This window comes from Poromitra crassiceps (genome assembly GCF_964638095.1).
Source record: "Poromitra crassiceps genome assembly, chromosome: 16".
NCBI lineage: Eukaryota > Metazoa > Chordata > Actinopteri > Beryciformes > Melamphaidae > Poromitra > Poromitra crassiceps.
In genome coordinates, this window is record NC_139645.1 from 33,173,815 (window position 1) to 33,187,882 (window position 14,068).

General features: G+C 42.0%; 1 protein-coding gene across 1 annotated transcript in view; it reads left to right on the plus strand.

Annotated features, from left to right (window-relative positions):
• LOC310791599 (protein NLRC3-like) overlaps positions 1 to 14,068 on the plus strand; it is a gene marked incomplete at both ends in the record, with an annotated part of 346,801 nt that overhangs the window by 288,359 nt on the left and 44,374 nt on the right. The window lies entirely within an intron of this gene.

A 14,068-nucleotide genomic window follows, 5' to 3' on the forward strand; every position in this document is an offset into this window, starting at 1 on the left:
ATGAACGTTTATTTATCCACCCACCTATTTGATATATGACCCAAGCAACAACAGCACGGCAGTCAGGAGGGGTACTCAAGTTTTGCAGCTGGAATTGTAGGGGGTTAAATCAACCAACTAAACGTAGCAAAGTGCTCCACCATCTTCAGCATCTGGGCACTGACATTGTTTATCTTCAGGAGACGCACTTAAAAACAGCTGACAATATCAAACTACAGAAGAGGTGGGTTGGCCAGGTATATTGCTCATCATTCCAAGGGAAATCTAGGGGAGTAGCCATTTTAATTCGTAAAACAGTTAATTTTATTTGTTCTAATATTTTCACAGACCCAAACGGGAGATATGTATTTGTTACTGGACAGCTTTATGGCACCCCAGTGATCCTAGCCAATATTTATGGCCCTAATTGGGATAATGAGAATTTTTTTCAATCACTGTTTTCTAAACTACCCTCTATGTCCACGCACCTTCTTATTCTTGGTGGGGACTTTAATTGTTGCCTCAATCCGAAATTAGACCGCTCCTCCCCCAGGAATAGCGTAATGTCGAGATCTGCCAAGACTATTCACTCTTTTATTGAGGAATTTAATGTTTCAGACCCCTGGCGTTTCTATAATCCATCTGGGAGACAATATTCATTTTTCTCTTCAGTCCACCACACCTTTACCCGTATTGATTATTTTTTGATTGATAATCGACTTTTACCATCAGTACGCTCCTGCTCTTATGATGCAATTGTGTTATCTGACCACTCCCCAGTATTACTAGAGCTGCGTATTCAAGAGTATGACAGCACTCCTCCTCCTTGGCGCCTGAATACTCGTCTGCTGTCAAATGAAGACTTTGTCAAGTTTGTATCAAGTCAAATAGATTTTTTCATTGCGACTAATAAAATGCCTGGGATCTCGGCATCATTGTTGTGGGAAACATTGAAAGCATATTTGAGAGGGAAAATAATCTCGTATAGTGCATATGAAGGAAAACTTAGGAAACAGCAACTATCTACATTAACTAAACAAATTAGCCAATTAGACAACGTATATGCTGCCTCCCCATCCCCAGACACATATAAAGAGCGCATTTCCCTTCAAGCAGAATTTGACATTCTTGCTTCAGCTCAAGTGGAGGATCTATTATTCAAATCCAAACATATCTATTACGAACATGGGGATAAAGCAAGTAAATTGCTCGCCCATCAATTACGACAGGCATCAGCCGCACATCAGATTCCTCAAATTCGGACTCACTCAGGCTTGACAACGGATCCAAAACAGATTAACGAACATTTTAAACAGTTTTATACCTCTTTATATACATCTGAACAAAACCTTGACTCCTCTTCTCTAGAGGATTTCTTCGACTCAATAGAAATACCAAAGTTAAGCCCTGATGCAACCAAGAAACTGGAGGAACCAATCACTACGGAGGAGCTTAGACAAGCTACTTATTCTATGCAAACAGGGAAGTGCCCCGGATTGGACGGCTATCCAGTCGAATTTTACAGGAAATTTTTTGATAAACTTGCACCAATTCTAATTGATATGTATACAGATTCATTTACCTCACTCAAATTGCCCCCAACACTTACCCAAGCCTCGATTTCATTATTACTAAAGAAAAATAAAGACCCGTTATCCTGCGCAAGTTATCGCCCCATCAGTTTGTTATCTGTAGACCTGAAGCTTCTATCCAAACTATTGGCTATGCGACTGGAGCCTGTCCTTCCCAGTATAATTTCCCCAGATCAGACCGGATTCATCCAAAACAGGCATGGCTTTTCTAATGTAAGACGTCTTCTCAATGTTTTATATAATCCATCCCCTTCAAATTCACCAGAGGCTGTGATTTCCATCGACGCGGAAAAGGCCTTCGACCGGGTGGAGTGGAGGTACTTGTTTTATACACTGGAGAAGTTCGGGTTTGGCAATAATTTTATTACCTGGGTCAAACTGCTTTATGCATCTCCCACAGCCTCAGTTAGAACTAATAATACCCGCTCAGAACAGTTCTCCCTGCACCGCTCCACCCGGCAAGGCTGCAACTTGAGTCCCCCCCTGTTCGATCTCGCTATTGAAGTGTTAGCAATCAGGCTCCGATCGGACCCACGTATAACAGGTGTAATTAGGAGTGGTTCAGAGCAGAAGGTTTCGCTTTACGCGGACGATTTACTTTTATACATATCCGACCTCTCCGTATCTATCCCAACCGCATTGGACATATTCACCTCATTTGGCCACATATCAGGCTATAAAATTAACTTGGATAAAAGCGAACTGTTCCCTTTAAATGTCGCAGCACATAACTATCCCCTACATAACTTCCCATTCAAAATTGCCCCACACGGCTTCACGTATCTCGGCATCCAAATTAGAGATAAATTTGAGGACCTATTTAAGTTTAATTTTACCCCTCTTCTAACCCGGTTACAGGAAGATTTCAAACGCTGGTCATTATTACCTCTATCTCTTGCAGCACGAATTAACTGTGTTAAGATGAACTCTCTCCCCAAATTTTCATATTTTTTCCAGTGTTTACCCATATTTCTCCCCTACTCCTTCTTTCAAAAAATTGATAGTTTAGTATCAGAATTTGTTTGGAATAAGAAAGTCCCAAGACTTGGCAAAGCCCTATTACAAAGACCGAAACCTCTTGGAGGAATGGCTTTGCCTAATTTCAAATTTTATTATTGGGCTTCCAATCTCAGAGTGATACAATATTGGGTGCAGCTGGAGAACTCACCCTCTCGTCCTATGTGGATGACTGTTGAGGCCTCTTCAACTAGACCTGCTTCACTTACAGCTCTTGTTCATGCCCCCATAAAGTTCTCCGTTTCCCCCTACTCAAAAAATGTTATTGTTAAATCGACACTTAAAATATGGAACCAGTTCAGACGGCACTTTGGTTTGCAAACTCTTTCCTTCCTGTCCCCAATAGCTGCTAATCCAATGTTTCATCCTTCTCTGTTAGATAGAACTTTTTCCATATGGTCATCCCTTGGTATCAGCACTTTAAAGGACCTGTACATAGACAATATATTTGCGTCCTTTCAACAACTTTCTGCAAAACACTCACTTCCTAATCACCATCATTTCAGATACTTACAAATCCGTAGCTTTGTCCGTGACATTAATCCCACATTTCCCAATCTTCCAGAGGTTACACCTGCAGACTCTTTTTTGACCCCACGGCCATTCATGAAGGGTATGATATCTTTTATGTATAATCTTATTCATTCTCTGCGTCCTACCTCCATTCAGAAGATTAAAAATCAATGGGAGGAGGATTTGGGGGAGGAGATCCCGGAGGAGCTGTGGAGCGACATCTTACATCTTGTTCATACTTCATCTATCTGTGCGAGGCATGGGCTAATTCAGTGTAAAATTCTTCACCGGGTGCATTTGACCAAAGTCCGACTGGCTAGGATCTATGATGACATCGACCCTACTTGTGACAGATGTCACTCGGCCCCTGCCACATACATTCATATGTTTTGGTTATGCCCCTCTTTGCACAAGTACTGGACAGAAATCTTTAATACTATCTCAGAAAGTGTTGGAGTGACACTTGAGCCTACCGCTCTAACAGCTCTTTTCGGAGTCCCTCCCCCCACAGTATCATTATCAAAATACCAAGCAGGCTTTGTGGCCTATACAACGCTTTTAGCAAGGCGCCTAATTCTATTAAAATGGAAATCCGTTAGCTCACCTTCTCATTCCTTATGGATCAGAGATATTCTTTATTTTATTAAATTGGAAAGAATTCGGTGTACGATGAGAGGCTCGTCAACTAGATTTTTGAAAACATGGGGACTATTTTTTAGGGTGGTGAAGGGTTTGCAGTTTCCTGAGATCCCAAAGGACTGATTTGTGTTTCTCTGTGATGTGTTGGGCCTGATGATGTCTGTCTGCTGTGCTGTCTTCTCTTCTTTTCTCTTGTGTGGGTGGGCTGTGTAGATTATGGATATTTGATCATGTACTTGTGCACTGTGTTTCTGATGGGTGATCGGATCGGACTATGTCAATTATTGTTTTACTTTTGTTTTGTTTTTGTTTTTGTTAATAAGAAAAAGGAAGTATCTCAGGGTGAGAATATTACTTGTGTACTGTTGCTGTTAGGGAGGGTATGGTATAGGTATTTGTTTTTCCTCCTCTTTTCCAGTGAACCTGTTTTCCTACGACCGTATACACATATCTTTACTTTTGTTTTTTGTTTTTCTTGTCTTTCCAGTCCTATAACAGGCAGTGAAATTTAAATACTGATGTGCTGTATCATTTATGCCCTGAAAACTTCAATAAACAGAAATGTGAAGAAGTAGATAGGAGAAAGCATCGAAATGCTGCCCTATTCAAGTCTGTAGTATACAGACTATACAGGACGAAGGTGTTGTGACTCAAATGAAAGCAAAAGCCGCGCGCTGCGTGCAAACAGGGACACTCCACCATGAAGACGGAATCCAAGGGAATCCCACGTCTTTGCCCAAAAAAGGTGAATGACGTCACGTCACACGCACCCAATAAGCAAATAATAATAATAATAATGACCCCGGTTTGTATTGTAAAGATCACAGGCGCCTGCGCAAATAGCATGCAGTGATCAGTAACCAGGATACTAGTACTGATCATGTATACAGGGATATGAGTAACCTGCTTTCTCTCTCTTCCATGTAAACGCCACATCCAGAATATGATCAAAACCAGGATAAGCCTCATAACCGGGATACTCAAGTCCATGTAAACGCAGTCAGTGAGAGACGTGTGCGTTATGGAGTAGTGTGTTTGGCAGAGATCTCATGTTGTGGATGCAGTGTATGGAGACATGTGTGTTATGGAGTAGTGTGTTTGGCAGAGATCTCATGTTGTGGATGCAGTGTATGGAGACATGTGCGTTATGGAGTAGTGTGTTTGACAGATATCTCATGTTGTGGATGCAGTGTATGGAGACATGTGTGTTATGGAGTAGTGTGTTTGGCAGAGATCTCATGTTGTGTATGCAGTGTATGGAGACATGTGCGTTATGGAGTAGTGTGTTTGGCAGAGATCTCATGTTGTGGATGCAGTGTATGGAGACATGTGTGTTATGGAGTAGTGTGTTTGGCAGAGATCTCATGTTGTGGATGCAGTGTATGAAGACATGTGTGTTATGGAGTAGTGTGTTTGGCAGAGATCTCATGTTGTGGATGCAGTGTATGGAGACATGTGCGTTATGGAGTAGTGTGTTTGGCAGAGATCTCATGTTGTGGATGCAGTGTATGGAGACATGTGCGTTATGGAGTAGTGTGTTTGACAGAGATCTCATGTTGTGGATGCAGTGTATGGAGACATGTGTGTTATGGAGTAGTGTGTTTGGCAGAGATCTCATGTTGTGTATGCAGTGTATGGAGACATGTGTGTTATGGAGTAGTGTGTTTGGCAGAGATCTCATGTTGTGGATGCAGTGTATGGAGACATGTGTGTTATGGAGTAGTGTGTTTGACAGAGATCTCATGTTGTGTATGCAGTGTATGGAGACATGTGCGTTATGGAGTAGTGTGTTTGGCAGAGATCTCATGTTGTGTATGCAGTGTATGGAGACATGTGCGTTATGGAGTAGTGTGTTTGACAGAGATATCATGTTGTGGATGCAGTGTATGGAGACATGTGCGTTATGGAGTAGTGTGTTTGGCAGAGATATCATGTTGTGGATGCAGTGTATGGAGACGTGCGTTATGGAGTAGTGTGTTTGGCAGAGATCTCATGTTGTGTATGCAGTGTATGGAGACATGTGCGTTATGGAGTAGTGTGTTTGGCAGAGATCTCATGTTGTGTATGCAGTGTATGGAGACATGTGCTTTATGGAGTAGTGCGTTTGGCAGAGATATCATGTTGTGTATGCAGTGTATGGAGACATGTGCGTTATGGAGTAGTGTGTTTGGCAGAGATCTCATGTTGTGGATGCAGTGTATGGAGACATGTGCGTTATGGAGTAGTGTGTTTGGCAGAGATCTCATGTTGTGGATGCAGTGTATGGAGACATGTGCGTTATGGAGTAGTGTGTTTGGCAGAGATATCATGTTGTGGATGCAGTGTATGGAGACATGTGTGTTATGGAGTAGTGTGTTTGGCAGAGATCTCATGTTGTGGATGCAGTGTATGGAGACATGTGTGTTATGGAGTAGTGTGTTTGGCAGAGATCTCATGTTGTGGATGCAGTGTATGGAGACATGTGCGTTATGGAGTAATGTGTTTGGCAGAGATCTGAACATGGCTTTCACATATCTTGAGAACCATTCGTCCAATCGACTTCAAACTTGGGGGTTGCGCTGTTCGTGACGTGACCAGAGTGCGGTGCCAAATTTCCAGTATCCACCTAGAAATCAGCGTGCAAATTTCTCGTATACTAAGAAATATGCTCATTTCTATATTTAGTTCAAATACCTGGATATTCAGTGCACCTATTTAATAATGTATGCCAAAAAAATCACAAAAATCTAAATACTTTCGTTTTTCACACTTTTTCACATCAAAAGTTAATTTTTCAAGATTTTATTCATAACAGTAATCTACAGTTTGCTGACGTCACAAAGTACTATCAGATTTCTACCCCATTTCACCCAATCATCACCACATGGCAGCTTGACAGCTGCCATGTTGTGATCAATCTTCATTTCAGAAGAATTTTCTCCTCCAAATGAAGGAGAAAATGGAGCCTAGTGTCTGTAATCTGGCAGAATTTCTAGCCCATAAACTAACTACTAACTTGGCCAATTGTATGTAACATACAAAATAAAGCAAACGGTAATGTCTAAAAATGCAAAGAAATGTAACCGGCTCGTTAAACTCGCATTAGGGGATAACATAAGCATAAGGGGTCTCCCCTCGGAGATTCCAGGCGGGCGGGCAGCACTCATGCATCGGACTGTCCGCTCCGCTCCACACAGAAGCAGCTGGCTGCTTGGTACTCTGCGGATCCCACTCGCGTAGCACCACAACACGCTGAATCCCACTCGATTTGGGGGCGGAACACGCCAGGATTGGCCAATGCCAAAGCCAGTCCCCAGAATTGTCAAATCAAATCATCGACACGCTATTATGGTCCGCCTCTCAACCCTGTCATCTCAGACAAGATTTGTTTTCAGACTCTGAAACGGTGTCGCGTGTATGTGCCGACAGGCCGCAGTGCCGATAAGCCGCAATGCCGATAGCCCACAAGCAGAACCAGCTGAGCGAGGCGGCGTGCAGCGTGTCGGTGGACCCTCTGGAGCTAAGCTCACCCATCCCCCACGCCTAAACCTAACCTCCCCCAGACCCTGACCCTAAACCTAACCTCTTCCACCCCCCACGCCTAAACCTAAGGTCGGCTTAGCGGGTGGACCCCCTCTGAAACGTCTCTGACCCTCGCGCTACTTGCATTCTGTTGGGTTCATTTTGTCTGTAAGAACTCTGTTGAGAAGCTAACCCTAACCATGTTAAGAACTCTGTTGAGAAGCTAACCCTAACCATGTTAAGAACTCTGTTGAGAAGCTAACCCTAACCATGTTAAGAACTATGTTGAGAAGAATTCTGTTGAGAAGCTAGCCCTAATCATGTTAAGAACTCTAAGCTAACCCTAACCATGTTAAGAAATCTGTTGAGAAGCTAACCCTAACCATGTTGCTCCATAGATCGTGGTGACCTGACCATTTCAACTGGAGAGCTGAAGATCACAGGATTGATCAGAGAAGACAGTGGATCGTACACAGTAGAGATCAACAACAACATCAACAGCGAGACTCATCTCAAAGTCATCTGTGAGTGTTTTATGTTGGCAGTTTGTCCAGTTTCAAGTCAGTGATGTGGAGTTGTGTGTGATTCACCACTTGCTTTTAATTAAGTGTAGATCTGCTATTTCATGATTGTTATTTCTGACAGCCCATGAAGGCAGCATTAGTGCGACAGGCAGCGACGTCATTTTCTTCCCTGCCAGACGCAAAGTAAAGCCAAGCTGAGACTCAATGTTAGACAGCAGAGGAATAATTAGAAAAGTGAATATAGATGCTTGAAAAAATATAAATGAAGGATGTCAGGAGAGAAATATGTAGATGCAAGAGAAGATCCGGACCGGAGACACAGAGGGAAGATACAGAAGAGGATTTGATGCTAGCTTTATACCTGAAAAGAAGATTTTGCTTGGAGGTGAAAACTGGAAGATAAGACTGCTCGTCACTTGGTATGAGAGGAGAGAGAGAAGAGTTCAGACTGTTTTGTTTGTAAACCCAGTTCTGAACTGAGAGAGCACCGATCCACACAGAACTACACCTACTACAACCGCCTCATTGAGTTTTTAAAAGTGCAAGCCAGTCTCTTCATAACCTAGACTTGATGTACCACTGCGATTGGACATTTCTCCTCTTAAAATACATTGGGTTCCATAAGCGGCAACCTCTGACTGGGAAAAATGAAGGCAATTCAGAAGTGCAAATAATGCAGTTCCTCGAATGGCCACTTGAGGCTGGCTCAAAAAGCGAGTAAGTCCAAATAGACCCCATGTTAAAATGCCCAACTTTACAGCAGAAATAAGCATGTTTACAACCTGGTTCAAAAAATGGTTTTGGTCCCTATTTCACCGTTCATGAAACTGTACGGGAAGTGAATGTTTATGTAACTCACCTGTTTATACAAAACAAAGTCAGATTGTATAGAAGTCAATGGGAAAATGAGCTTACTTCTCACTTGATTTATGAATTTGGTTTGCTAATGAGTTCATGATCTCAATCTCTAGGTTTCAAGTCTTCTTTAAAACAGCATGATGTTCATTTTGTAAATTATGGTCCAATTAAGCCTCAGACGAGAGAAAAGACGATGCTTTGACAGGGTTTTTCCTGCATAGACAATTACGAGGTGGCCGCCTCCATATAATTTAGCTCCGCCTCCAGCTCTTGACAGGTGAAACCATACTTGCAAAAACACTAACAAGTGTTGCACTTGTGGCTTGGTGATGAAATAGTAGCTCAGCAACCTTTACCAGTAATGTCAGATATAGACATGAATTTACCCCCTAAACCTTCAATCAAATAACCATTTCATTATTTGTAAGTGATGGCTGGCTGGTTGCCTTTCCACAGCTACTTGTTCTGTTTGAGATGGTAAACTGTAATGTAGCCGTGCCCATTAGCCTCTGATTAGCTACAATAATGTTATCAGACATCAGCTACGTGCTCCCGTTCAGGATAAAGAGCCTTTTTGAAAGCACAGTCTGCAGTCCTGCTGCTTAATGCAACCCGATCTCCCAAAAAATTGTAAAATAGCAACGTTTGTGGACAAACGTTGCTATTTTACAATTTCGGCTCAGAAATTGTAAAATGGTAACGTATGTGTCTACAGCGGTGGGCGTGGTTTGGGCGTGGTTTACGGAGATTTTCTGTTTCTAACCCCTCCCCCTACTCTAATCCTAACCCTAAAATCTTAGAACGTTACTATTTTACAATTTTCGAGCAGAAATTGTAAAATAGCAACGTTGGTCCAAAACGTTGGTATTATACAATTTTCTGTGAGACTGTGTTGCTCAGATGTATGCTGACGATACGATCATATATCTACATGCAAAAAATAAGGCACAAGCTGCAGCAGATCTGTCAGCTGCAATGGTCAATATATAAAACTGGTTAACTGAGTCATGTCTACACCTCAATGTAAGCAAAACTGTACAGTATGTATGTTTTTTTCCAAGTCTGCAAACAGAGATCCAGACCCAGATGTGTTGGTAGCAGGGAGCAGTCTTGCAGTCGTGCAATAATTTAAATACCTAGGCATAATAATAGACTCCCAGCTAACATTTAAAAAACAAGTTAAAAAAGTTGCCAACCGAATCAAATTCAACCTGGCAAATTTCAAATATATCAGGAACAATCTGACTACTGAGGCCTCAAAATTGTATGCCAATGCTATGATTTTTTCACATACTGTCTCACTAGTTGGACACAGACAGGTAAAACTACTTTAAAATCAGTAACACTTTATAAGCGAGCCCTGAAAACACTGGACAAAAAGTCTAACTCATATCACCACTGTAAAATCTTAACTAAATATGACTTTTTAAATTGGGAAAACATCATCAAATTTGCAGATATTTTACTTGTGTATAAAATCTTTCATGGTCTGGCCCCAGGCACGGCGCCAGGATGAGTTCTCTACCGGTGCTAAGGCGGGGCTAAACCAATCTGTGAGGGTGCTAAGAAAATAATCAAGTTTCATGACTTCGATATATAATAGGTTCTCGTTTTTTCCTCAATAAAAGCAGTATAGCACACAGCAGCACATTCAATATAAATGTAATTGAATTTAGCAAAATATTATAATATTCAACAAAAACAGCCATAGATAGGCTTTAGCCGAGACGAGAACGTCTTTCACGCGCAAAGGCATGCGCGCTGTCCCGGTGCTGAAGCCTTTCATCAATAAACAGATCGGACACGGACAGCGCTATTAACAAAATGACCCGACCCTGTCAGAGGTAGAGCATCTAAGAGCAAGGAGAAAACACACAGTCCTAGTTAAATCCAGCAGAAATGTCCTAATATTTTCTTTTCTTTTCTGCAGAACACAAGACCATGGGAGATCGGGCCTTTTGCTCCGCCGCTCCCCGTCTGTGGAACACTCTTCCCGACCACCTAACTTAGAGCTCCACAGACGGTGGATGCTTTTAAAAAGGGACTGAAAACGTTCCTTTTTAATAAAGCCTTCTCCTAGTTTTGTGCTTTCCTTAGTTTTTAGGCTTTTATGTGATTTTGTATGTTCTTTTAATCCTTTTATTTCTTTTTTATTCTCCTTTCATTTTTATTCTTTTAATAATTATCTTTTTTTACTCTGTAGCACTTTGGGATTTTGTCCAAAATGAAAAGTTCAATACAAATACAATTTATTATTATCATTATTAAGATAGATAGACCAACACCAAATGGCCAATAATGATGCAGTTTTATATAGAAAACATTGAACAAATGATACAGGCCATTTCACATCGCCACAATAGAATAAATAATAATTTACCATGGACTGCACTGGTAGGCCTATATAAATACATCAAAAAATAAACATGTAATAGCCTAACGTAAACATTTAAAGTTTAACACAACACTGCAATACTGTCTGCTGATGCTCCATGTCAAAACTTAAATCTCCAAAACAATAATATAACAGTGCTAAACAAATGCCGTGTTTTTATCTTCTTTTTTTAACAGAAGAGCACAATACACACTAAATGGCCAACGGCCGATTTTTACCAAACAAATGGTATTTCACCTCGTCTGTACCAATACTGTAAACAATAATTTAGCAATGCACTGGTATAACCACTTTATAAAATACAGCATCAAAAAATAACTTTTCACTGTGATATGATGACACAATAGCTACCGATTCCCGAAGTAGGCTATAACAACACCAGAGTTAAACAGCACTATAAATCAGGCAATGATGTCATATAGGCTACTGGCACTGCTGCTAATGCACAATTTGCATTATAAAACATATATAGGCTACCAACAACACAAACATGGGTTCCAGCCTCCAAATTTCCCCACTGGTAAAAAGAAAAAATCCTTTTTTCTGCACGTCAAAACAAATAGGCAGTCTGCTCTCATGCAGTCTTGAAACATCACCAACGGGCCACCGACCGGACAGACGCGCTCTGGCAATAAAAAAAATAAAATGTATATTCAGTTGCTAATTATAAAAGATGAGACTATGACAGTCACAGACGCACAAATACAAAATAACCGAACAACTAATAATGTAATAGCCTATAGCATAATATCCTGCATGTATTGGGGTTTATTCAGCCTATTCATATTCCTTTTTCGGTCATATCATGATGATTTAAGCTGCATATTCACACAAATTATTACATTTTTGTCCATTATGATGTATGACCAAAATAAACCATTCATTCATCCATTAGCCTAATAAATTAATCAGTTAGGCTACTCACCAGTGTGTTGTTTTACAGAAGGACGATGCGTCTGTTGTTATGGTTCTGAGCAAATGCATCGATGATCTTCTGGACATCCAGGGCCTTGGTGCTTTCTGCATGTATGGAAAGGCAGGCAAGGTTGCTGAGACGAGGGTTTGCCATTCTGTTTCTCAACCAGGTCTTGATGCGCCGCATGCAGGAAAAACTGCGCTCACATGACGCAGAGGTTACTGGCAGTGTGAGAGATATCCTTAACAGTTTATAGATGTCCACGAAGGAGTCTTTGTAAGGTTTAAGCATGGACAGAAACTCGTGTGTGCTGCCAACTGTTTCACCCTGTTCTTTTTTTCGTTCCAAGAGCCGGCGCACTTGGTGCACCTCTGCCAGCAGGTTATCCTCTTTGATCCCATAGTGCTGTGCCATGGGCAGAAGATTATTTTTGTCAAGGAACGTGGCATGCTTTGGGTTGAGGGCGGATATGCCCATGAAAACTGCGCCTGCTTCTGTGGAAAAGCGTCGGGTCATTTCATTCACCAGTCGGTCAATGACAGGGTAGTATGAGGATCTTCTTAGTTCATCAGGAGAGGACATGGATGGATGCTCGGTTTGAATTGGAGCTTCAACTATAAAGTTATCTAGATGGCGAGGCCTTTGGGATTGTCTCTGCGGGGGCCGCAGCGGCTGTATGGCGACACCGACCTTTACGCACAGGGCCTCTGCCTTGCTCCATATGGCTCTCCAAGACTCCTCCGTGCGCTTCTCTTTTATGCCTGCAGTGACAGAGTGTGCAAGGTCAGTGGCCTTCTCGAGCACAAGATCAGGGGACTGTAGAGTGTCAGACATGAACTTTGCTGTGCGGAACAGATCCTCAAACATGACGAGATGTAGGATGAATTCAGCATCAATGAGTGCGAGTATCGAGCGCGCGTCGGTCGATCTGCGTGGATTTGGCTGCGACTTAATATCCTTTAGGGTCGCAAGGATGGCTGGGAGAGTTTTTTTGACTGCCCACAGCGAGTCATACTGGCAGGACCATCGCGTCTCAGAGAGCCCTTTTAGTTCAATGGGCTGCTGTGAAGGCTCAATTTCCCGTTGCTTCTTAATGAAATGGTCATGGACATATGAAAAATTTGTACAGATCTCGAACAATTACAAAAAAATCCCCTGCTGGCTTCACATTTCTGACACAGTCCACCAAAACAAGATTGAGACGGTGTGCGTGGCAATGAATGTAGATCGCCTGAGGAACCTCTTCTCTGAATTTCTCCTGGACCCCGTTGTGGACGCCAGACATGACTGCTGCGCCGTCATAACATTGAGCAATACAGGCAGTGTGGTCAATGTTACATTTACTCAGGGTGTCTTTGATCGTAGTGAAAAGTGACTCGGCATCTAATCCATCAGCTGCAGTAAAATGAAGAAATTCTTCCACAACGTGTTCATTTTTTAAGAAGCGCACCACCACAGACACTTGTTCAGTTTTACTGACGTCCTTACTCTCATCTACCATCAGCGCAAATATTTCAGCATCTTGTATTTCACCACTTATCTGGCCCCTAATCATATTTGCCATGATGCCCATCATTTCATCCTGTATGTCATGATGCATGTATTTCGCATTTCTGGGGTTATCCGAGATTTTCTTTTCAACCGTTTTATTGAATTTGCCTATGACATGTAAAAGTTCAAGGAAGTTCCCCTTGTTGACAGCCATGTCATTTTCTACATCCCCTCTCTGTGAAAGTCCCTGGTATGCAGTGAAACGCAATGCTTCCACAACTGCTCTCATATACTCTCTGTTCTCTGTGACTATTTTCGCATGTCCATCACTCAGAGCGTTGCATATTGTTGAGCCGGACTCTTTCTGAATTGTCCACTCATTCCAAGCTGTCATTGCATATTTATGATCCACACTAGCGTTGTGTGTCTTGAACGAGCTGGTGGCCTTCTTCCAATTCTGGTAACCATCGTGTGTAAATGCCACCTTTTCCCCATGGTTCCCAAGACGAGGAAAGTGCCGACATGCAAAACAAAAAGCCCGGTCCTTAGAGATGGAGTATTCCAGCCATGAGTAATCCTTGTACCAATTACGGTTGAAGTAGCGGTCCTGTTGTCCAACTTTTGTGGCTGGATAACGGCGAAG